We start from the raw sequence: 22,340 nt of genomic DNA, 5'->3' as shown, positions 1-22,340 counted from the left end.
GGGGGAAATCCTGCAGTGTCTGCAGCACTCCAACAACAGCATGGCCTACCCCTGATCTGGAATATCAAACAGTCTACATCTGGCTTCATAGCAGATGAGACTCTGTGCATTACAGGAAGTGTAAAGGGCTCAGGTTTGAACCCAGACAATGGCCTCCTCATAACTCACTATCAAAAGAGCACCACTTCAACTTAGGCCCTACACTCTTAGAAAACAAGGTGCTCTCTGGATCCTAAAATGGTCATCCGGCTCTCTGCATAGAGGCCCTTTGAAGAACCGTTTGGGTTCCAGGTAGAACTCTTTTGGTTCCAAGTAGAACCCTTTTGGTTCCAGGTAGAACCCTTATGGGTTCCTGAAGAACTCTTTCCACAGAGGGTTCTAATTGAAACCAAAAAGGGTTCTACTTGGGACCAAAAAAGTTTTTTTTCTATGGGGACAGCCGAAGAACCCTTTTGGATCCCCTTTTCTCTAAGCATGTAGAACCAGTCACTCCTCCTTAGGCCTCTCTGCCTTCTTCCCCCTCTTCCTCCCTCTCCTAACCACTTGACTCTCTCATCCACTCCTCTCTTATTTCCCTCGTCGCTTTCCCTCCCTTTTTGTCCTCATCATTCTCTTTCTGAAATCAGTCCCTGTTCTCTTCTGGTCTTTCTAAGGAGAAGAGGGAAGAGAAAAGCAGCAGCACCCCTCCATGGCTCGATGGTTTAGTCTGGTTGAACGGTGATAGATATAATAAATATACATTTCAAAAGTATCTATCACCGTTCAACCAGACTAAACCATCGAGCCATTGGAGGAGGGCTGCGGCTGCGTTCCTGTTTATTTCTCTTCTCCCATCTCCTTAGAAAGACAAGAATGTACGTTGTGTCGTATGGCCCTGCAGAAAAGCCCAAGGCACAGCCTCTCTGCCTCCGTAGCATTCTGTGAGGCGTTAACACAGATGGGAGAGTGGCATCGCTCGGTCCGACGGACACTCAGACCAGCGTGACATGTGAGCAGGAAACACTGCTACAGAGTAGCCATTCAGACGGGTAAACATCAGCACCTCGCAGCACAACAATGGAAACATACCTTCTAGCACTGAGGGAGGGAAGGAGGGAGGAGGGAGGGAGGAGGCGAGAGACAGAGAGGCAGAAAGAAGTCTAAAGATGCTCTCATTTCTGCTTGCTGAATGAATGCAACGTAAAGAACCTGTACAGAAACTGCAGATGAGGCTTTCCAGAGTTCCAGAGTCAGCTCACCGTTCAGCTCAGCTCACACACAACCCCTCCCCCCTGCGTCTACATAACCATGTCACATCCTCCCTAATCACTATCACACACAGATAGTCTCAGGTGGGCCTGCGTGGAGCTAGCATGTGAGCTCATCATGGTCCACACACACACACACACACACACACACACACACACACACACACACACACACACACACACACACACACACACACACACACACACACACACACACACACACACACACACACACACACACACACACACACAGAGATGCACATACACATACACACCCACATGCACACACACAGCACTGCTGCTACTCCGTCTATTTCTCTACATGCCCTAGATGGTAAATGGTAAACATGTCCATCTAACGTACTGTACAGCATGTGTGTGATGTGTCTGAGGAATACTATTCCGGCTGAGCGCCACACACACACACACACACACACACACACAGACACACACCTGCACGCACTGTTCTACCACGAGAGAGGGATGAAGGGAGAGAGGAAACTAGGGATTTGGGGAGGAGGAGAAATCATCAGTAATCAGTTTGTCTTCTTACCTTATAGCAGGACACAGCTCACCTGGGATTCTCTGGAGAGCAGACGGAACACACCGCACCTCTAACACCAATCACTCTCCTCTCATTTCCCTGCTAACAAACTCTAAACATCTCCCTCTCTATCCCTTGCTCTGTCTCTCCCTCTCTCTCCCGCTAGCCCTGGCAGGTTGGAAAGGAGGAGATTGTACTACAACACAGGGGGGAGTGAAACTGGAGGGGGGGAAGTGGCAGACTGACGCGTCACAATCCTCCCGGGCACTGAGCAGAGAGAGATGATGTGTTGTGATTTGAGATGAGAGGTGCGTTAGGAGACAGGCTGTGACGCAGCAGATGGCTGAGGGGTTCTCCTGTGTCCGTGTCAGCGATCCTGCAGCACCGGCGGCCCCCGTTTAGCGATGAGAGATGGTGCGGCCGGTGGTTTGAGGAAGTTAGACTGTGGCAGCAGCAGTGTCTGCAGCATTAGCAATAGCAGTGTAGCAGTGTAGCTGGGTTAGCCCATGCGTGCGCTGAGCCGGGGCTGAGCTGGGGCTGGCAAAAGGGAGAGAAGTGCTCAAACACTATCGATTGTGTCTATCTCTCTCTCTCTCTCTCTCTCTCTCTCTCTCTCTCTCTCTCTCTCTCTCGCTCTCTCTCTCTCTCTCTCTCTCTCTGTATAGCACAGTACAGTATACACTTAGGCTGCAGCACTTACCCTGCCAGCCTGCATCCATTAATCTAGCCCTGGATGAGCAGCATCAACAACAATCACAGAGGAGAGATGCATGGGGAGACACTCCTTAAGTGCTGTCAGGGTTTATTCTCTCTCCCTAGCTCTCACAACATATTGCATTCAGTATACATTCATCTGATATTGTCTCTTCAATTTTTCATATGGAAGTAGGGGTGTGTGTGTGCGTGCGTGCGTGCGTGCGTGCGTGCGTGCGTGCGTGCGTGCGTGCGTGCGTGCGTGTGTGTGTGTGTGTGTGTGTGTGTGTGTGTGTGTGTCATTCAGATAGGGTATAGAGGTCAAATAATTATCTTCCACTGTGACAGCTCACTTTGTGAAAACGCCAACATCATGACCCTGTCACATTGCACACCACAAACCACAGATAGACGGAGAGAAATATTACTCTCTCGCTTTCTTAATATCAGACTTTGCTCTCTACCTCTCTCTCTCTCTCTCTCTCTCTCTCTCTCTCTCTCTCTCTCTCTCTCTCTCTCTCTCTCTCGTTCTCTCACTCCCTTTCTCCTCTTCACCTATCTTTTTCTTTCTCTTCATCTCATGGATGACCCTGACTGACGTGTTGCCACAGGAACCAGTGTGTCCATTGTGTTGTGGAGGCTCTTCATTAACATACCTGATAACAGGCAGAAAAGCGTGAAATCCACATTAACAACGTTGTATCTCGAGGCTAACAAATGGGCATTTTACCCTGGCAATCATAGAATATAATTCAGGAAACACTTAGCATCCTAATACAATATTAAATCGGTAAAGGGGTCCTGGGTGGCGCAGCGGTCAAAAGCACTGCACCGCACTGCAAGCTGACTCCGATCGTCAATCAAACAGTGTTTCTTCCGACATATTGGTGCGGCTGACATCGGGGTCAAGCGAGCTGGTTGTCCGTTATTGTACATATATCAACATAACAACTGAGGATATCCTACAAGACATGTAGACATCCACTGACAGGAACAATAACCTGCCTGAACTAACTATATGCTTTATTCGAAACATGCATGCACACACACCCACACTGAGGGAGGCATGCTGGCAGTGTTGGAGGGTACTAGTGCGTGGGTGGAGAATCCAAGAGGGCTCTGGCTCATGTATTATTCAGGACACACAGGACACACACACACACACACACACACACACACACACACACACACACACACACACACACACACACACACACACACACACACACACACACACACACACACACACACACACACACACACACACACACACACACAGGGAACCAGAAGGACCACCAGCGGAGAGAGAGAGAGAGGGAAGGGGTATGGTTGAGGGCCTGTGAAATGATGATGATGAAAGGGGGGTTAAAAGGAGAGGAAGTGAGAGGAATTGAGAGGAAGTGGGGCTAGAGACACAGCGGGGGGCTGATAGACCAGAGAGATTCATCTGACTGGGAGCAACACAGTAGCAGTGCCCTCTGGCCTGCCCTTTTCTCTCCTGTCATCCATCCTTTCCATCCCTCCATCCGCGCTGACACGGCATGCCCTTCAGCCTTTCACCATTCACCACTACTGCTATCCATCCATCCCTCTCTGCTCTCCTCTTCCTCTCCCCCTTCACACAGCTGGACTCCCAGAGGAGAAAAGCAATCTGGATATCCACTGGAGTCTACAGCAACCCTACAAGTCCTCCAATCATCATTACTCCCTCCCATCCCTGCCATACATCATAACTCATCTTGACAGATGACTTCCTTCCTCCCATCCACTCACACTACCTCTCTCTCTCTCCCTCTCTCTCCCTCCCTCGCTCTCCCTCATGTGTTGTCTGTATATAGTCCCTTGTTTTCAGGCTTTCAGGGCTGAGAGAGAGAGAGAGAGTTTATCTTTCTCAGGTTACAGGGCCAGGGCCTGGGTCGCACTTCAATCACTCTCTCCCTCCATCCTCCCATCCATTAGGTGAGGAGTAATGTAATAACACACTCTCCATATCAGACAGCTGAACACCAGCATCGTAACCAACCACCAGATAACACCCCAGAAACATTACTGAAACACATCAGTCACAACAAGGAAAGACAATGTGGTTAAGTATCAATGAACAGGTGGTGGAGGAAATGGAGTTGAAGTGGTTGGACTGTTGTGTCATCGTCAAAGACATGAAAAGCTACATACTGCTGATATACTATAGTACTGATATATACGATGCAGTAGGTACCGCTTGCTATTTTTCAAACCCTTTTGGATGGTACTAAATATGTTATTTCAGTTTAAATCATCTTGCTTCCTATAAAATACTAGACACCAATAACTTCCCCCTTCTAAACTCCCCTCCAAACTGAATATATTCAGTGTGTATATTGTTTGGTACAGATCTCTTCAAACCGCCTGGGTCTCCTTAGGATTGCTGATGTAAGTTAACAGCTACTGAATTAAGACAAGTTAAGCATTTCTTTGTTTACTGTTCCTCACGCTCCAGACTGACAAGTCAATTTATCTCATTTGGAAGTCTAATGAAACAAGCTCCAGAATCACAGGCCGTGTCATTTAGGATCTTAGAGCTTTTGTACCGAGACGGCGTTCAGTTGCAAATAGCCCAAACTTCTGCCTTATAACGGGATGCATTCATGTTTCTGGACCATGAGATGACAGAGAGAAGACACCACACTCCCTGGGCTGGACTTCCTCACACAGTACAAATTAGGGAATTATCATCCGAGTCCATATCATTAGGAAACTCCTCAGTAATAAAAACTTAGCAAATAACAAATGAAATAGCAGTAAAGCAATGTGTCAGTGACATAAGGTAACGTATTAAAGCGTAGATAGCACAGAGACAGTATAACCTTGTATTGTTTGCCTACAGGCTGATGCATCTCGGTGGCCATTCATGTTTCATTGACAGGGAAGGACAGGGAATAAAATGGCTGACTTCACATATGCACAGATATGATAATTCTAGAGTTCAACTTCAGTTGGCCAACTTTGTAAGCAGATGAGATGAAAGCAACAGCCCTACTAGCCATTAGGAAGGCCATTAAAACCAGCTCACTGTGTTCACACTGCCAGTGAACATCACATTTGCATCACACTGCCTGCTATAATTGGCTTAGCCCTGCTTGGGCACCATACACAATATATTTCATCTTAGAGCCTGCCTGACTGTGATGTGGTATTCATACAGTGAAATCATTTTGTAGTATTTATACAGTGAGAATAAGGGAGTAGCTATATATTTCAAATATACAAAGTGAATATATATTAGACTCCTCCCCTTGTAACAGAATAAGGCCAATCAGAGCATTCCAATCCCTGACTGATTCACCTCTCTGAGGAAGGAGACAGTTCTCCAAGGGCAAAAGCATATAACACGGCAGAACCCCCATATCCACTTCACATCAGCCATGATGAGGTACAGTACATCCTACACACGACAAACTAAACCACCACACAGCTGGTGCTTTTCTCAGTCCAGCTGTGTGTGTGTGTGTGTGTGGTCTTGTTCTATCCTCATCCCCACAAGGATAGTAAAACAAGGAAAATTCTCCCTAATGCGGACATTTCCCACATCCCCATGAGGACAAAGGCTATTTTAAGTTTAGGGGTTAAGTTTAGTGTTAGGAGTTAGGTTTATGCTTTGGGTTACGGGTTAGGGAAAATAGGGTTTTGAAAGGAAATAAATGTTTGGTGTCCACGAGGATAGAAAAAAACAAGTGTGTGTGTGTGCAGTGATACTCCTCTTGAACTCAGATAGCACATCTCCCCTCTCCTCCACCTCCCTCACCCTTCTGCATTAGGTTTTAGGATGCTGATGACACACCCCTGGCTCCCCTCCAGAAGTCTGTCTCCCTCCCTCCCTCCACCTCTGGGCCCAGGCAACATCAGATCAATAGAAGAGACCCAATCACAAACACCAAGACATAACACACCCAGCCGCCACAACACCACTAAACACAACACTGCTTATTGGAAAACCTGCTGATTGCCTCCACAGCTCAGCGTTGCAATTAATTGAAGACTGATTAATGAAACAACACCTGTAGCCTCTGGGCCTAAGGGGACGTGGTCTTCACACAATTATTTCTTAATAGCGGGAATGGACAAATAGCTCATCAGTTGGCCTGTCTTGTCTGTCTGTTCGCCAGTGAGGAATCACCCTGAAGCTTTGTGGCTTTGTTGCTGACTTTAAAATGCAAATCACTCAGGCTGATAACTGCAATCCCAGCGACATGAATAAGACTCTGCTCCGGAGTCAGCGCCGGCTGAATTGAAAGAAGAAGAGCTATAATCCCTATCCTATTCATCACTGAGCAGCTCTGGGTACAACGCTGTGTCCTAAATGGGACCCTATTCCCTACATAGTGCACTACTTTTGACCAGAACCCTATGGTCCCTGGTCAGAAGTAGTAATTTACATATGGGATAGAGTGCCATTTGGGATGCGGCCCAACGGCTCCAGGAGAACAGAGGAACTCTCAGAGAGATGGTAGTTGAGCTAGCATCATCCACAAAGAGGAGAGGTCTGGGAGCCATGGAGTCATAGGGCTAGAGAAAGACATCTAACAGTGGATTGGCCTTGGGATGACCCTGCTTCATACTGCCTTCAGATGGACCAGGAGGAGAGAGGAGGATCACCGAGGTTGAGGTTCACTAGAAGTGTAGGGATATGGGGCTATGTATGACTTCAGAGAGGATCCTCCTTTGTAACAATGGAACGTTACGTGGTTCTGGGTGGTGGTGCTGAGTTTATCAAGTCAACTGCCTGGATGGATTTCTAAAGTGAGAGTGGAGTAGTAATTTGCAGGAAGATGGTTTCAAATGAAGGGTGAAGAAACTTGAATGGCATTTCAGACTGCTGAGAGAAAAGAGATAAGACCTAAGCCTGTTATTAGGAGCACTTTCAGCAGAAAGTTAAATGACAGCGTACTCTACCTTTCAAGTTAGATATGATCTTAACTGCTGTCTACCTTGCTGACTAGTGATTGTTGCTCAAAAGACAGAAGGGACAGATTGGAACTGTGAATGACCACAACACGACGAGACAAAACTACAAATAAACGTTAAATGAACTCTGAGCATCATGTGACCAGTAGATGGCAATGACTCACCAACAGGTGAGATAAGATCAGCACAGTCAGAGGAGCAGTGCATTGATTAACACTATCAAACAAGAATGTGCCACAACTGCCAATATCAAGAGAGACTATTGGGTGACAAGACTGTCATTGACATGCCATATTAAAGCAATGCCTCAGAAACATATGAACCCATCTCTGTACTATTGGTACCTCCATCATAGACTAGAGTCCTATTCAATCAGAGCATTGTCCACACAGAATCTGACTAACACCAGTCTCATCCAGTGCCGTTAAGAGAGAATCTCTGTTCTCAAGATGTGAATCTCAACACTGAGTAACAGGGACGTTGGAACATACCACTAGGATGACATCATGCTCTACCACAGGGTCAGAAAGGTTTAGAACAATGAATGACTAATTAATTGTCCAGTTTCCATACAAACAAAGTTTTAACTGCTGTGCCATCACATGAGAGAGATTCATCTCAGGCCATTCATTCATCCTTAGTCCAACTGTGATACAACTCAAAGTAATGTTGGGCTCAGATGACTCAGAGACTCATATCTCCCTCACTAACTTTAAGCACCAGCTGTCAGAGCAGCTCACAGATCACTGCACCTGTACATAGCCAATCTGTAAATAGCCCATCCAACTACCTCATCCCCATACTGTTATTTATTTTGCTCCTTTATACCCCAGTATCTCTACTTGCACACTCATCTCCTGCACATCTATCGCTCCAGTGTTTAATTGCTAAATTGTAATTATTTCACCACTATGGCCTATTTATTGCCTTACCTCCCTTATCCTACCTCATTTGCACACACTGTATATAGACTTTTTCTACTGCATTATTGACTGTATGTTTGTTTATTCCATGTATAACTCTGTGTTGTTGTTTGTGTCGCACTGCTTTGCTTTATCTTGGCCAGGTCGCAGTTGTTAAATGAGAACTTGTTCTCAACTAGCCTACCTGGTTAAATAAAGGTTAAATAAAAATAAATAAAAGACACAAAAGGGTAAGTCCTCTCCTCTCCCATCCTCATCAGGGCAGGAAATGACATCATAAAGCATGGGAGTGATATAATCTCAGAGGCCCTAGTCTCTGTTCAGCCAGTCCTTCTAATAAAGCCAATAGGTTATCCCTAGCCCTCTGTTGAGACTGTACATAATCTTTACTAAAATAAGGGATATTAAGCAAAAAACACTAGTCTTGTCACAGATAAGTTTGTAAGACCGAGGTATGGTAAATGTCATATTTTTTTTTCTACTGTTATCAAAGTGAAGTAGTAAGCAACACTCTGGAAATATCTTCAGTGGAGAGAGAGAGAACAACTCTTCAGTCCCCTTTGCTGGCTGGTAAACTGTTGAATGACAAAGTGCCTTATCGGGCGTTAGATAAGAGGAGGTCACAGCCTCACAGAGATAGCGACAGAGCTACGGAGGAAGAAAGACAGCCTTTGTTATCACTCCATTTCAGCCAAGCAGGGCTGTCAACAAAGCAGCTTTTGACAGATTTCCAGAGAGAGATTTCCATATATCCATTCCTTCATTCAGTAGGATGTGGAAACTACAGTACTGTATGAATGAGGAGGTGATCTGCAGCCAAATTGCAACATACTATGTCAGTATAGTGTATCCATGGATGGGACTGCATCTTCAGAGTTTTCTAGAGAATTATTTGATCTCACTGCAGAAGAACTTCCCCCCTGCATACAAAAACACCCATCACGTTTGTGACTGACTAAAATTCCCATTAAACGTCCATTTATGCAGCATTGCGCAGTCATAACAGCATGTGTTGCTGCAGTGATTAATAATTCAGACTTTGACATTTACAGTTTGGTGTTGGGTTCGTTTGGCATGTTTTCCCGGAGCAGAGGAGTAGTTAGTTATGGGAATCAGCACATATCCTCCATAATTACATCTGACTGTGTGTGTGTGTGTGTGTGTGTGTGTGTGTGTGTGTGTGTGTGTGTGTGTGTGTGTGTGTGTGTGTGTGTGTGTGTGTGTGTGTGTGTGTGTGTGTGTGTGTGTGTGTGTGTGTGTGTATGTGTGTGTGTGTGTGTGTGTGTGTGTGTATGTGTGTGTGTGTGTGTGCATGTGTGTGTGTGTGTGCGTGTGTGATCCAAACGAGTAGGACTAACCTGCTGCTGCCGTCGTTCAGAGATAATTAGAGGGTTTAATATAGACACCAGCTGCTGCCTAACATCTAATCACCAACAACTACACACACAGACAGAGGAGGGGTCGGACACTGCAGTAAGACCCTGGCTGAATCCCAAATCACCCCCGTACCCTCGGCCCTCCATTTGCGCGCTCATGTGCGAATCCGCCGATTGCACAAGTGTGAAAGCTGAGGGAGTGAAAATGATCAAGGGTGTAGGTAGGGGCTAATTAGACCCTCCTATAGCCACTTTGACCAATCCAGCAAGGCTGCAGGTTTCAGAGTGAAGTGCTATCCCGACACGCACTGCGATATGTTTAGAGTTTGTGCAATTTAATACAAAAGAATGGAGAGGTGTGCCTAATTATACTGTTTGCCACATGCATTTGCTAATGTCTCATTTCGAGACTTGACACGTAACAGATGAAACACCTCTCAAATTAAATGTTTAACTGTTACTGAGGTTTAAATCTTGCAAAATGACACGGGGTACTTGTTAATTTGAATTTCATGCTTGTTTTATTTGTAAGTGGAACATGATTTGCATCATTCAAGTCACGTCTCACGTCGGTAGCCCTGAAGTGCTTTGAAAGGCTGGTCATGGCTCACATCAACAGCATCCTCCCGGATACCCTAGACCAACTCCAATTCGCATACCGCCCCAACAGATCCACAGATGACGCAATCTCAAATCACACTCCACACTGCCCTTTCTCACCTGGACAAAAGGAACACTTATGTGAGAATGCTGTTCATTGACTACAGCTCAGCGTTCAACACCATAGTGCCCACGAAGCTCATCACTAAGCTAAGGACTCTGGAACTAAACACCTCCCTCTGCAACTGGATCCTGGACTTCCTGACAGGCCGCCCCCAGGTGGTAAGAGTAGGCAACAACACGTCTGCCGCGCTGATCCTTAACACTGGGGCCCCTCAGGGGTGTGTACTTAGTCCCCTCATGTGTTCCCTGTTCTGTGTGGCCAAACACGACTCCAACACGATCATTAAGTTAAGCAGACGACAACAGTGGTAGGCCTGATCACCGACAATGATGAGACAGCCTATAGGGAGGAGGTCTGAGACCTGGCCGTGTGGTGCCAGGACAACAACCTCTCCCTCAACGTGATCAAGACAAAGGAGGTGATTGTGGACTACAGGAAAAGGAGGACAGAGCACGCCCCATTCTCATTGACGGGGCTGTAGTGGAGCAGGTTGAGAGCTTCAAGTTCCTTGGTGTCCACATCACCAACAAACTATCATGGTCCAAACACACTAAAACAGTGTGAAGAGGGCACGACAAAGCCTATTCTCCCTCAGGAGACTGAAAAAGATTTGGCATGGGTCCTCAGATCCCAAAAAGTTCTACAGCTGCACCATCAAGAGCATCCTGCATCACTGCAACCAGTCAGGATCCATGCAACTTATTATGTGACTTGTTAAGCAAATTTTTACTCCTGAACTTATTTAGGCTTGCCATAGCAAAGGGGTTGAATACGTATTAACTCAAAACATGTTTTATTAATTTGTAAAACGTTCAATAAACATCATTCCACTTTGACATTATGGGGTATTGTGTGTAGGCCAGTGACCAACAAATCTAAATTTCATCCATTTTAAATTCAGCTGTAACACAACAAAATGTTGAAAAAGTCAAGGGGTATGAATACTTTCTGAAGGCACTGTATCTAGAACCAAAAATGGTTCTTAGGAGAACCCTTTGAAGAACCCCTTTTGGTTCCAGGTTAAACCCTTTCCAAAGAGGGTGGTATCCAAAATAGTTACACCTGGAACCAAAAAGGGTTATCTTATGGGGACAGCTGCAGAACCCTTTTGGAACCCTTTTTTCTAAGAGTGTAAGTATCGTGATAACATTGTATCGTTAGATCCCTGGCAATTCCCAGCCCTAGAAGTCACCTTCAGAGTTTCGGGGCAAGGGGCTGGTTTGAGATTCACCGCCTATACCCCTCTCCCTTAACCACTATTACTATTTCACACTATTCCCCCACTCTCACACACACTTTCTCATTTTTTTTCTCTCCATCCTCTCCTCCACTCCTTATCTCTCACCCTCCTTCCTTCTCCCTCTTCCTCATCCTTCCCTACATCCATGTCTCTCTCTCTCTCTCTCTCTCACTCCATTCCCCTCTTTCTACATTCTCTCTCTCTCTCTCTCTCTCTCTCTCTCTCTCTCTCTCTCTCTCTCTCTCTCTCTCTCTCTCTCTCTCTCATTTTCTCACCTGCCACAGTACTCCCATATCCCACTTCCCATCCTGACCTCCCAAAAATGTCAGAGCAAGACTCTATGGGCCTCTCTGGACTCTGTAGAGTGAACAGACTGGCTTGCACACACCACACACACACACACACACACACACACACACACACACACACACACACACACACACACACACACACACACACACACACACACACACACACACACACACACACACACACACACACACACACACACACACACACACACACTCTTCCTCTCATAATGAGCCTCCAAATAGCAGAGCTGTCTAAATTGAGAGAAGAAAGAGTGCTTATTCGCTCGGAGATGAAAGGTGATATTTCCCCCTTTCCAAAGGTCAACAGAGATCATTGTGTTTTTTCCCCTAACCTTCTCCTTTCAAAAGGGCTGATCATTAAACACAATATCCCCTAACCTTCTCCTTTCAAAAGGGCTGATCATTAAACACAATATCCCCTAACCTTCTCCTTTCAAAAGGGCTGATCATTAAACACAATATCCCCTAACCTTCTCCTTTCAAAAGGGCTGATCATTAAACACAATATCCCCTAACCTTCTCCTTTCAAAAGGGCTGATCATTAAACACAATATCCCCTAACCTTCTCCTTTCAAAAGGGCTGATCATTAAACACAATATCCCCTAACCTTCTCCTTTCAAAAGGGCTGATCATTAAACACAATATCCCCTAACCTTCTCCTTTCATAAGGGCTGATCATTAAACACAATATCCCCTAACCTTCTCCTTTCAAAAGGGCTGATCATTAAACACAATATCCCCTAACCTTCTCCTTTCAAAAGGGCTGATCATTAAACACAATATCCCCTAACCTTCTCCTTTCATAAGGGCTGATCATTAAACACAATATCCCCTAACCTTCTCCTTTCAAAAGGGCTGATCATTAAACACAATATCCCCTAACCTTCTCCTTTCAAAAGGGCTGATCATTAAACACAATATTTACCTTGACATTTGACACTTTTTCCAAATTGTTTTGAACTCTCAGTATGTAAGAGAAAATGTGAGACAAAACAAGAGAGGCCGAGCTTCTTTCGCTAACTAAATGTAGAATGTAATCGGTTTAAATGAATATTCTGAAAGTGTGTTATATTTATACTAGCCCTTATTGCTTTACCTGCTGAACCCAGAACATAATAACCAGACTGAAGCATGGTTGTCTTCCATACCATTACCCTCCTTATGCCTTATTTCCCCCCACAGCATCTAATCCCTATGAAGTGCACTATTATACTACATAGGGCTCTGGTCAAAAGTAGTGCACTATGTAGGGAACAGAGTGCCATTTGGGATGGATTTTAGCTACCGGTCAGCTCTTCCCAGCTCCCAGTAACGGTTCATTGCCTTTTCCTCCCTGCGCAGCACTAACCTAGTCTAAGCCCTGAAACATATGGGAGCGCTCCAACAGCCGGCAACATGATCGATGTGACATCACATCCGCCAGTCATCATCGCCACACGACGCCCCTAACAACGGGACGGAAGCTCGCCTAACAACGGGGAGACTGGTCATACTGTTCATGCCACATTTGCATTTTAATATCTCAGCAATATTTAATCCATTAGGTATCCTCCCGGGCCATTGAGGGAACGTTAATTCGCTAACGAATGGCTGGGTTAACGACAGTTGGATTATACCAACGTTATTCACGATGAGACAGGAGATGGTGGGATTGAACACCAGGACTGACACTCAGGAGCTTCACACTGGCAGGACTCATACATCCACAGCCATCTCATACAGTATTAGCCTGGTCGCAGATCTGTTAGTGATGTTTTGGCAACTCCTATGCTTGAGTTGGCAAGACAGCACAAACTGATCTTGGACCAGTCTAATTTTGTATGGATTCCTACTCACACAAACTAAGCTGGCCATAGCATCATTCAACTATGTACTAATCCTGTATAATGGAGTTCCAAGATTATAACAGCTAGCTGGAGGAATTTACAGCCAAATATGAGTGATGGCTAAAAACGGAGACCGCTAATTTTCTCAGATTTGCACTAATCTTAGATTGAGAAAAAAACTGAGTACCTTGCAGCTAACGCTTCTTAGATTAACCAGGGGAGAGTGATAAATAGCTGACCGCCTGTCAGAGTTTTGAAGCCAACGCTTTCAGTTGAGCCATCATCCTGAGATTGAGAAATAGCTGACCTAACCCCTGCAGGCTAACACCCCCAGATTAGCTGGCCGTGACAGAAGCGCAGAAACATGGCTGCTGCTGCTGAAAAGTCAAGCCATCGTCACCAGTCATTCAGGTTTACGGCTGCATCAAAGTATCTTCTAGGAGAATGTACACTGATCAAGAGAAGTTCATGAGTTTAGAAGAGAGAACTCTACTTTAATCTTAACAGGAATTGGATTGAGTTAATATGCACACAAGCATGTAGGCACACACACACACACACACACACACACACACACACACACACACACACACACACACACACACACACACACACACACACACACACACACACACACACACACACACACACACACACACACACACACACACACACACACACACACACACACTGCCCTTACAAGGAGAAATGAGTAATGATGTTGGCTCTATATTTCTCCCCACCCTAGTGTGCCCTGTGAGGGGGTGGAGCAGGAGTGATGTAGCATTGGCAGAAGGAAGACGGTTCCTCCCAGCTTCCCTCCTGGGCCGCTCTGGAGAGAGGAGGATAGAGGGGTGTTCAAGGGTATCTGTCAATATCTTATTCTACTACCTCAGGAAGAAGGAGGGAAAAAAGAGCGAGAGAACAAAACACAGAGACTTCTGAGGTCAAATGAGTGCTAGCATAGGACATCTTGAAGTGATTTTCAAACGCGTTGCTACAAAACATGAGCTGGGCAGGCCCAGAAGCCTTTTCCCTCACTGCAAAGAGTGAACATAGAAACACACCGCCTAGTGGAACTGCCTGGCTAGCTGTTTCACATGTGGGCTAAACGCCTTAGAGACAAAAAATACAGCATAAACTACCTACTGTAAATTTCATGCACAGTACACTAAAGATACATATTATATGGAGTGAGCAGGCTATACTGACAGCAGAGATGTGAGCGATACCTTTTGGTTTGTTCCACAGTCATTGGTTTGATCAAAAACAGACAGAAGTAGGACACTGACGCTTACATTAACCTACATACACCTGATCTGTAGTCCCTTCCAGTCACCTGATAGGAACACGGTGGTGGCAGTCTATTTTCACAGACTCTCAGCAATTCCACATTCATTTCAATGATGGATACATTTTAGAGAAAAATAGGCCTAAAGTAGAACAAGAAAGAACAATGTTTTACTCAGAGAGAAGTAAATGTATTTCTATGTGACAGTATTGTGACCGAAGACGTACAGTCGTGGCCAAAAGTTTTGAGAATTACACAAATATGAATTTTCACAAAGTCTGTTGCCTCAGTTTGTATGATGGCAAATTGCATATACACCAGAATGTTATGAAGAGTGATCAGATGAATTGCAATTAATTGCAAAGTCCCTCTTTGCCATGCAAATGAACAGAATCCCCCCAAAACATTTCCACTGCATTTCAGCCCTGCCACAAATGGCAGCAGGCAGGTGTGAGTGCATCTGCATGCACAGTGAGGCGAATATTTTTGGAGGATGGCCTGGTGTCAAGAAGGAAGCCTGGTTTCAAGAAGATGCCACTTCTCTCCAGGAAAAACATCAGGGACAGACTGATATTCTGCAAAGGGTACAGGGATTGGACTGCTGAGGACTGGGGTAAATTCATTTTCTCTGATGAATCCCCTTTCCGATTGTTTGGGGCATCCGGAAAAAAGCTTGTCCGGAGAAGACAAGGTGAGCGCTACCATCAGTCCTGTGTCATGCCAACAGTAAAGCATCCTGAGACCATTCATGTGTGGGGTTGCTTCTCAGTCAAGGGAGTGGGCTCACTCACAATTTTGCCTAAGAACACAGCCATGAATAAAGAATGGTACCAACACATCCTCCGAGAGCAACTTCTCCCAACCATCCAGGAACAGTTTGGTGACGAACAATGTCTTTTCCAGCATGATGGAGCACCTTGCCATAAGGCAAAAGTGATAACTAAGTGGCTCGGGGAACAAAACATCGATATTTTGGGTCCATGGCCAGGAAACTCCCCAGACCTTAATCCCATTGAGAACTTGTAGTCAATCCTCAAGAGGCGGGTGGACAAACAAAAACCCACAAATTCTGACAAACTCCAAGCATTGATTATGCAAGAATGGGCTGCCGTCAGGATGTGGCCCAGAAGTTAATTGACAGCATGCCAGGGCGGATTGCAGAGTTCTTGAAAAAGAAGGGTCAACACTGCAAATATTGACTCTTTGCATCAACTTCATGTAATTGTCAATAAAAGCCTTTGACACTTATGAAATGCTTGTAATTATACTTCAGTATTCCATAGTAACATCTGACAAAAATATCTAAAGACACTGAAGCAGCAAACTTTGCAAAAATGTATATTTGTGTCATTCTCAAAACTTTTGGCCACGACTGTACAAATGGAACTTGTTGTGTACAGTAGTCCTGGTGATGTAGCCAATAGAAACATTTGGGGAGCTGACACCACAACTGTTTGTGGCATAATCTAGCCATCCTAATCAGACCAAAGGAGATCCACAAACCAGCCAGGAGACCACCCACAGAGACAGACAGAGAGAGAGAGAAAGAATGTAGAAAGAGGGGAATAGAGAGAGAGAGAGAGAGAGAAAGAGAGAGAGAGAGAAAGAGAGAGAGAGAGAGAGAGAGAGAGAGAGAGAGAGAGAGAGAGAGAGAGAGAGAGAGAGAGAGAGAGAGAGAGAGAGAGAGAGAGAGAGAGAGAGAGAGAGAGAGAGAGAGAATGCAGAGAGGAATGGAGTGGAAGAGAAAGAGAGCAATTAGGGGCAACATTCCCAGTTTGTGTATATGAGTAGGATCTGCTTATTGTCTGAGTGAAGTCAACTCAACATCTGCTGCATTTCTGGAGGACCAGACTCAAAGTGTAAATCCCTAACCTGCTCAACAAACAGACAATCTAAAGTAACCTAGCATCGAAAGCTTGCCTGTCTAGGAAAACACACACACACACACACACACACACACACACACACACACACACACACACACACACACACACACACACACACACACACACACACACACACACACACACACACACACACACACACACACACACACACACACACACACACACACACACACACACACACACACACACACACACACACACACACACACACACACAATCACACACTTGAATATCTGTATACAATGAAGAGACCCTTGAGCTCCTCTGCAGTGCAACAGGACAGTTGGTGAACTATACCCTCCAGAAAACATCTACCCTGGCTCACAGATACTGTGTCTGGATACTCCAGACCTACAAAATGACCCCTAAAATGTCTCAGCCCTGAAAGAAATTGAGAAGAGGATTTTCTAGCTAGTGTCTCAGAGAGAGTAGGTTCTGGTTTCAGAAACTATTCCTCTGACCTACTCTAACGTAATCTCATTCAGATTCCTTCCTTATCGTTCCCTTCCTACCACAGCTTAAAACTTTATTTAATAATATTCGCTGTCTGATAGTATGGCTAAGCAGCTTACAGAGAGGAAGGTTAGCAGCACAGTGAGCGAAAAGTGTGAAATGAAATCCTGCCATGATTAAAGCCTGATGATTCTGGTCGGAATATTCAACATGCGGCACAGAACGGGAAGAAACCTCTGGGAATCATGTCTCTCCCTCCCGGGAACTACAGAGACCATAGAAATGAGTGAGACGTCAGTCGTTCTCTGTTCACATTGTAAGAACTCACAGGTTTGGTTTCACTCTATTTAAAAGCATATGGATCCTACCTGTTCTAATCTGCAGCTTAAGTTATAGGGGTTACAGTCCTACTTATAGATGAATGGTGGATATGAATCTGTCAGTGACAGGATCCACAATTTCCCAGTAGAGCTATAGTATATGATATCAACTACTGCACTGACTGCAGTGAAACATCACCTCAGCAAGGCCTCTCAGAACAACAAAAGGTGTGATATTTCTGATCCCGACTATGATCCTGAAAGACAATATATGTCATCTTTGATTATTTTATTTGAGTCCTCGACGATAACATTAAAGAGTGTTCGCCATACGTTGTTGCCCACGGTGATGCAAACCGGGAAAGGGACGTTATCTAGATTCCCGATGACCTTTGACCTTGTCCCTTATCTAGGAGATGTGGGGGATGGGAACCCTGGGGCTTGGGGATGGGGAGGACGGTAATCTTGAGACACATCCAGGGGCAGGAAGAGTGACATTGGCGAGCGCACTGCTAGGTGAATCGATAAGCCATGGGCGGCACCTGTGTGTGTTATCAGTGTGCGTTTGCGCGTGCGTTATCAATGTTAGGGTGAAGGAAGGTTGTAATCAACACCATGGTGTTTCACACCGCAGGCCACCACTGGTCTCCTGGTACTCTCCTCTTCTCCTCTCTTCCTTAGCCTCTACGGCCCTTACTTGTTCTTTTTCATCTTTCCTCCTGACTTCCTCACAGAGATATGGCCTTTACTTTTCCTTTCCACCCCTATGTAGCTCAACAGTTAATGAACTCACGTGGAGATTTACTTGAACAACATTATAGGACATGAAAGTCAATGGGACCTCAAAGCAGGAACCAGTGAGTCAATCCCTCTAATCAACGCTACCGCGCCCACATGGTATCAATGTAGAACATTGATTGGATTTTTCAAAGTCATCAAAATACGCTGTTTTAATTTAACTTTGAACAACGAAGAGTTTAACCTAAAATCAATGGGGGTGTTTGTAGCTTGCGTTTTCTAAGCATTTTGAATTCTCAATGGGATGTACTTTAAGTGAATAACAATCACCACTGACCTTGGCTTAGAGACAGATGTGCGTGCTCGTGGGAAAACAGCTGGATGTATTTTATTTATTTTTATTTTATTTTACCGTTATTTTACCAGGTAAGTTGACTGAGAACACATTCTCATTTGCAGCAACGACCTGGGGAATAGTTACAGGGGAGAGGAGGGGGATGAATGAGCCAATTATAAACTGGGGATTATTAGGTGACCATGATGGTTTGAGGGCCAGATTGGGAATTTAGCCAGGACACCGGGGTTAACACCCCTACTCTTACGATAAGTGCCATGGGATCTTTAATGACCTCAGAGAGTCAGGACACCCGTTTAACGTCCCATCCGAAAGACAGCACCCTACACAGGGCAGTGTCCCCAATCACTGCCCTGGGGCATTGGGATATTTTTTAGACCAGAGGAAAGAGTGCCTCCTACTGGCCCTCCAACACCACTTCCAGCAGCATCTGGTCTCCCATCCAGGGACTGACCAGGACCGACCCTGCTTAGCTTCAGAAGCAAGCCAACAGTGGTATGCAGGGTGGTATGTATGCCGGTCGAGACGCAATATGACAATGTCATCAGGTTCTGACAGCATTTCAAACTTAATTAATGGTGTGAGACAGACATCCAATACAAGCTATTCAAACTGTCACACCTCTGTGGCTATGTCACTCAGGAAAAATATAATATACATCCACAATGTTCTAGCTGCCCCTCCTCCTCTCCTCTCTTAACCACCAGCATAATTCCAACCAGTTTCTTTTTTTTTTTTACCCCCTTTTTCGTGGTATCCAATTGTTAGTAGTTACTGTCTTGTCTCATCGCTACAACTCCAGTACAGGCTCGGGAGAGACGAAGCTCGAGAGCCATGCGTCCTCCGAAACACAACCCAACCAAGCCGCACTGCTTCTTAACACAGTGCGCATCCAACCCGGAAGCCAGCCGCACCAATGTGTCGGAGGAAACACCGTACACCTAGCGACCTGGTCAACGCGCACGGCCCGCCACAGGAGTCGCTAGTGCGCGATGAGACAAGGATATCCCTACCGGCCAAACCCTCCCTAACCCGGACGAAGCTATGCCAATTGTGCGTCGCCCCATGGACCTCCCGGTCGCGGCCGGCTGCGACAGAGCGTGGGCTCAAACCCAGAGTCTCTGGTGGCACAGCTACCACTGCGATGCAGTGCCTTAGACCACTGCACCACCCGGGAGGCCTTTCCAACCAGTTTCTAACAACAAACATTTGTGCTCTGAGATAGAAAGCAAGGCTAAAGTCTTGGTAAAGAACTGGAGTTCTGAGGAGTCAGCAAGCGAGAGATGGAGAGAGTAAGAGAGAGTGCGAGAGAGAGATAAATCCATGGTCTATCTGGGTATTCTGCTGGGCTGTGTCCGTCCCCAAGGATCACCATGGCAGAATACGTGACAGTACCTCTCTCTCTCCTTCCCTCCCCCTCCTCTCTCCCCCATCTACCCCACCTAGCAGTCCCTCACTGGGGCTTAACTGTGACCCAACCATCCCTACATCCCCTGACGGAGGAAAAACTCACTATTCCAGGCATCTCTCTTCTCGACATTTCTCTCCCTCCGCCCTTGGCACGCTAACATTCTAAGACCTGGGGAATGGCTCCAGCCTATACCATACTGCTATTCAAGAAGTGACTGACTGCTAGTGATGACATAAAAGATGATGACACAGATGACAATGATGACAGGAGAGCACTGTTCCTCCCATTATAAACCTTCAGATAACTCCCAAGGACCAAAAGGTGATTTGTTTCCTGTGAAATAAATGACAGATTTTCCATCCGGTTCAGTCTTAATGGCTCCTCCACTAATATCGCTGGAGTCTTTAATGTGATAGATGAAGACGTTTATTGCATTCATTTCTGATCCTGACACCAAACACATGCAATTATTCAATGTGCCAGACTCCAATTCTGCTGAGAATAGATAATGAAGTTCTCGTGCGACAGAGACAGAGACAGAGAGAGAGAGAGAGAGAGAGAGAGAGAGAGAGAGAGAGAGAGAGAGAGAGAGAGAGAAAGAGAAAACAAGGAAGGAGAAAATAATTATTAATAGCCAGAAATAATTGAAGACCTTGGCCTTAATCTAACAATATTTAGCAATTGTCATTATACTGAAGTTATTGTTTCCATTGCTACACATAAAAATGTCTCTGTGTGCATACAATGTGTGAAGTGAAGACAAAGCGACACTCATGGAACTCGGTTTACATGTTAACTAAAATTGGATTGAGTCCATGGGGCAGCAGCTGAGGATGTGTGTGTGTGCTAGCACGCACACAAGCACACACAAGCACGCACACAAGCACACACACACACACACACACACACACACACACACACACACACACACACACACACACACACACACACACACACACACACACACACACACACACACACACACACACACACACACACACACACACAATCCGCCCATTCTAATGGCTCAACATGATGCCTCCTGAGACTTCCTCTTAAGTAGAGGCCATTTCAGCATTCCAGTGTGTGTGTGTGTGTGTGTGTGTGTGTGTGTGTGTGTGTGTGTGTGTGTGTGTGTGTGTGTGTGTGTGTGTGTGTGTGTGTGTGTGTGTGTGTGTGTGTGTGTGTGTGTGTGTGTGTGTGTGTGTGTGTATTTCAGCATCCCAGAGTTCTCTAACAGCCTTCTGTAATAGAACAGTCAAACCCACAGCAGTGTTCAGCCAGGCCACACAGCACAGCGCCTGTGTTTCCACTAGGAGAGGGGAGCAAGGAGAAAGAGAGAGAGAGAGAGAGAGAGAGAGAGAGAGAGAGAGAGAGAGAGAGAGAGAGAGAGAGAGAGAGAGAGAGAGAGAGAGAGAGAGAGGTAGAGAGATGAAAAGAGAGATTGAGTGGCAGGGAGAGAGAGAAACACAGAGACAGAGAGAAATATAAGAGAGAAGGAATCAGGGAGGGCAGAGAGTGAGAGAGAAGAGTAGAGAGGGACAGAGAGAAGAGGAGAGAGGGGGATAAAGACTGCTGTGGATGACTGGTCTCTTTATGTTATGACCAGATGATATCTCTTTCTGTGCCAGATACAGTCACATTACCTTGGAGAAACAATTTAATATCAAGACAAACTAACAGGGTACTGTTGATAATTCTTCAGGCAGTGTAGTAGGCTAGCTACTCTGGGTACATTTTAATCAGACTCGTGGTGTTCTGCCCATGATGAATGGGCATCAGCTGAACAATGTAGCAAACAATGGGCCCTTCTTTAAGACACAAACACACGCCGGCTAATTCCTCTCCTTACTGCTCACTCAGAGACAACCTGGTGCTGCACAGGAAATAGTTATTTTTCTTTCCTAAATTCTTTAAAATTTCCCTGGCGGTAGAGACCATTTATGGTCAATGGTCCGGGCTATTTCCCAGGGCAACTGCTTCTTGGAACGGTCCGGTTCACATTATTTCACCAC

General features: G+C 45.6%; 1 protein-coding gene across 2 annotated transcripts in view; it reads right to left on the bottom strand.

Annotated features, from left to right (window-relative positions):
• LOC139573497 (cyclin-dependent kinase 14) overlaps positions 1-22,340 on the bottom strand; it is a 230,937-nt gene that overhangs the window by 194,719 nt on the left and 13,878 nt on the right. Inside the window, exon 1 of one of the 2 annotated variants that reach the window (XM_071397005.1) lies at positions 1,801-1,989. The exons of the other annotated variant lie outside the window; for it this stretch is intronic. The gene's annotated coding sequence lies outside the window, so the exon portion shown is untranslated. Of the gene's footprint in view, positions 1-1,800; positions 1,990-22,340 lie in introns of those variants that run through there. 2 annotated transcript variants of the gene reach the window in all.

The sequence above is a fragment of the Salvelinus alpinus genome, chromosome 4, assembly GCF_045679555.1.
Source record: "Salvelinus alpinus chromosome 4, SLU_Salpinus.1, whole genome shotgun sequence".
Lineage (NCBI taxonomy): Eukaryota > Metazoa > Chordata > Actinopteri > Salmoniformes > Salmonidae > Salvelinus > Salvelinus alpinus.
Note: the sequence above shows the minus strand (reverse complement) of the source record. Positions and strands in the feature narration are given on the sequence as shown.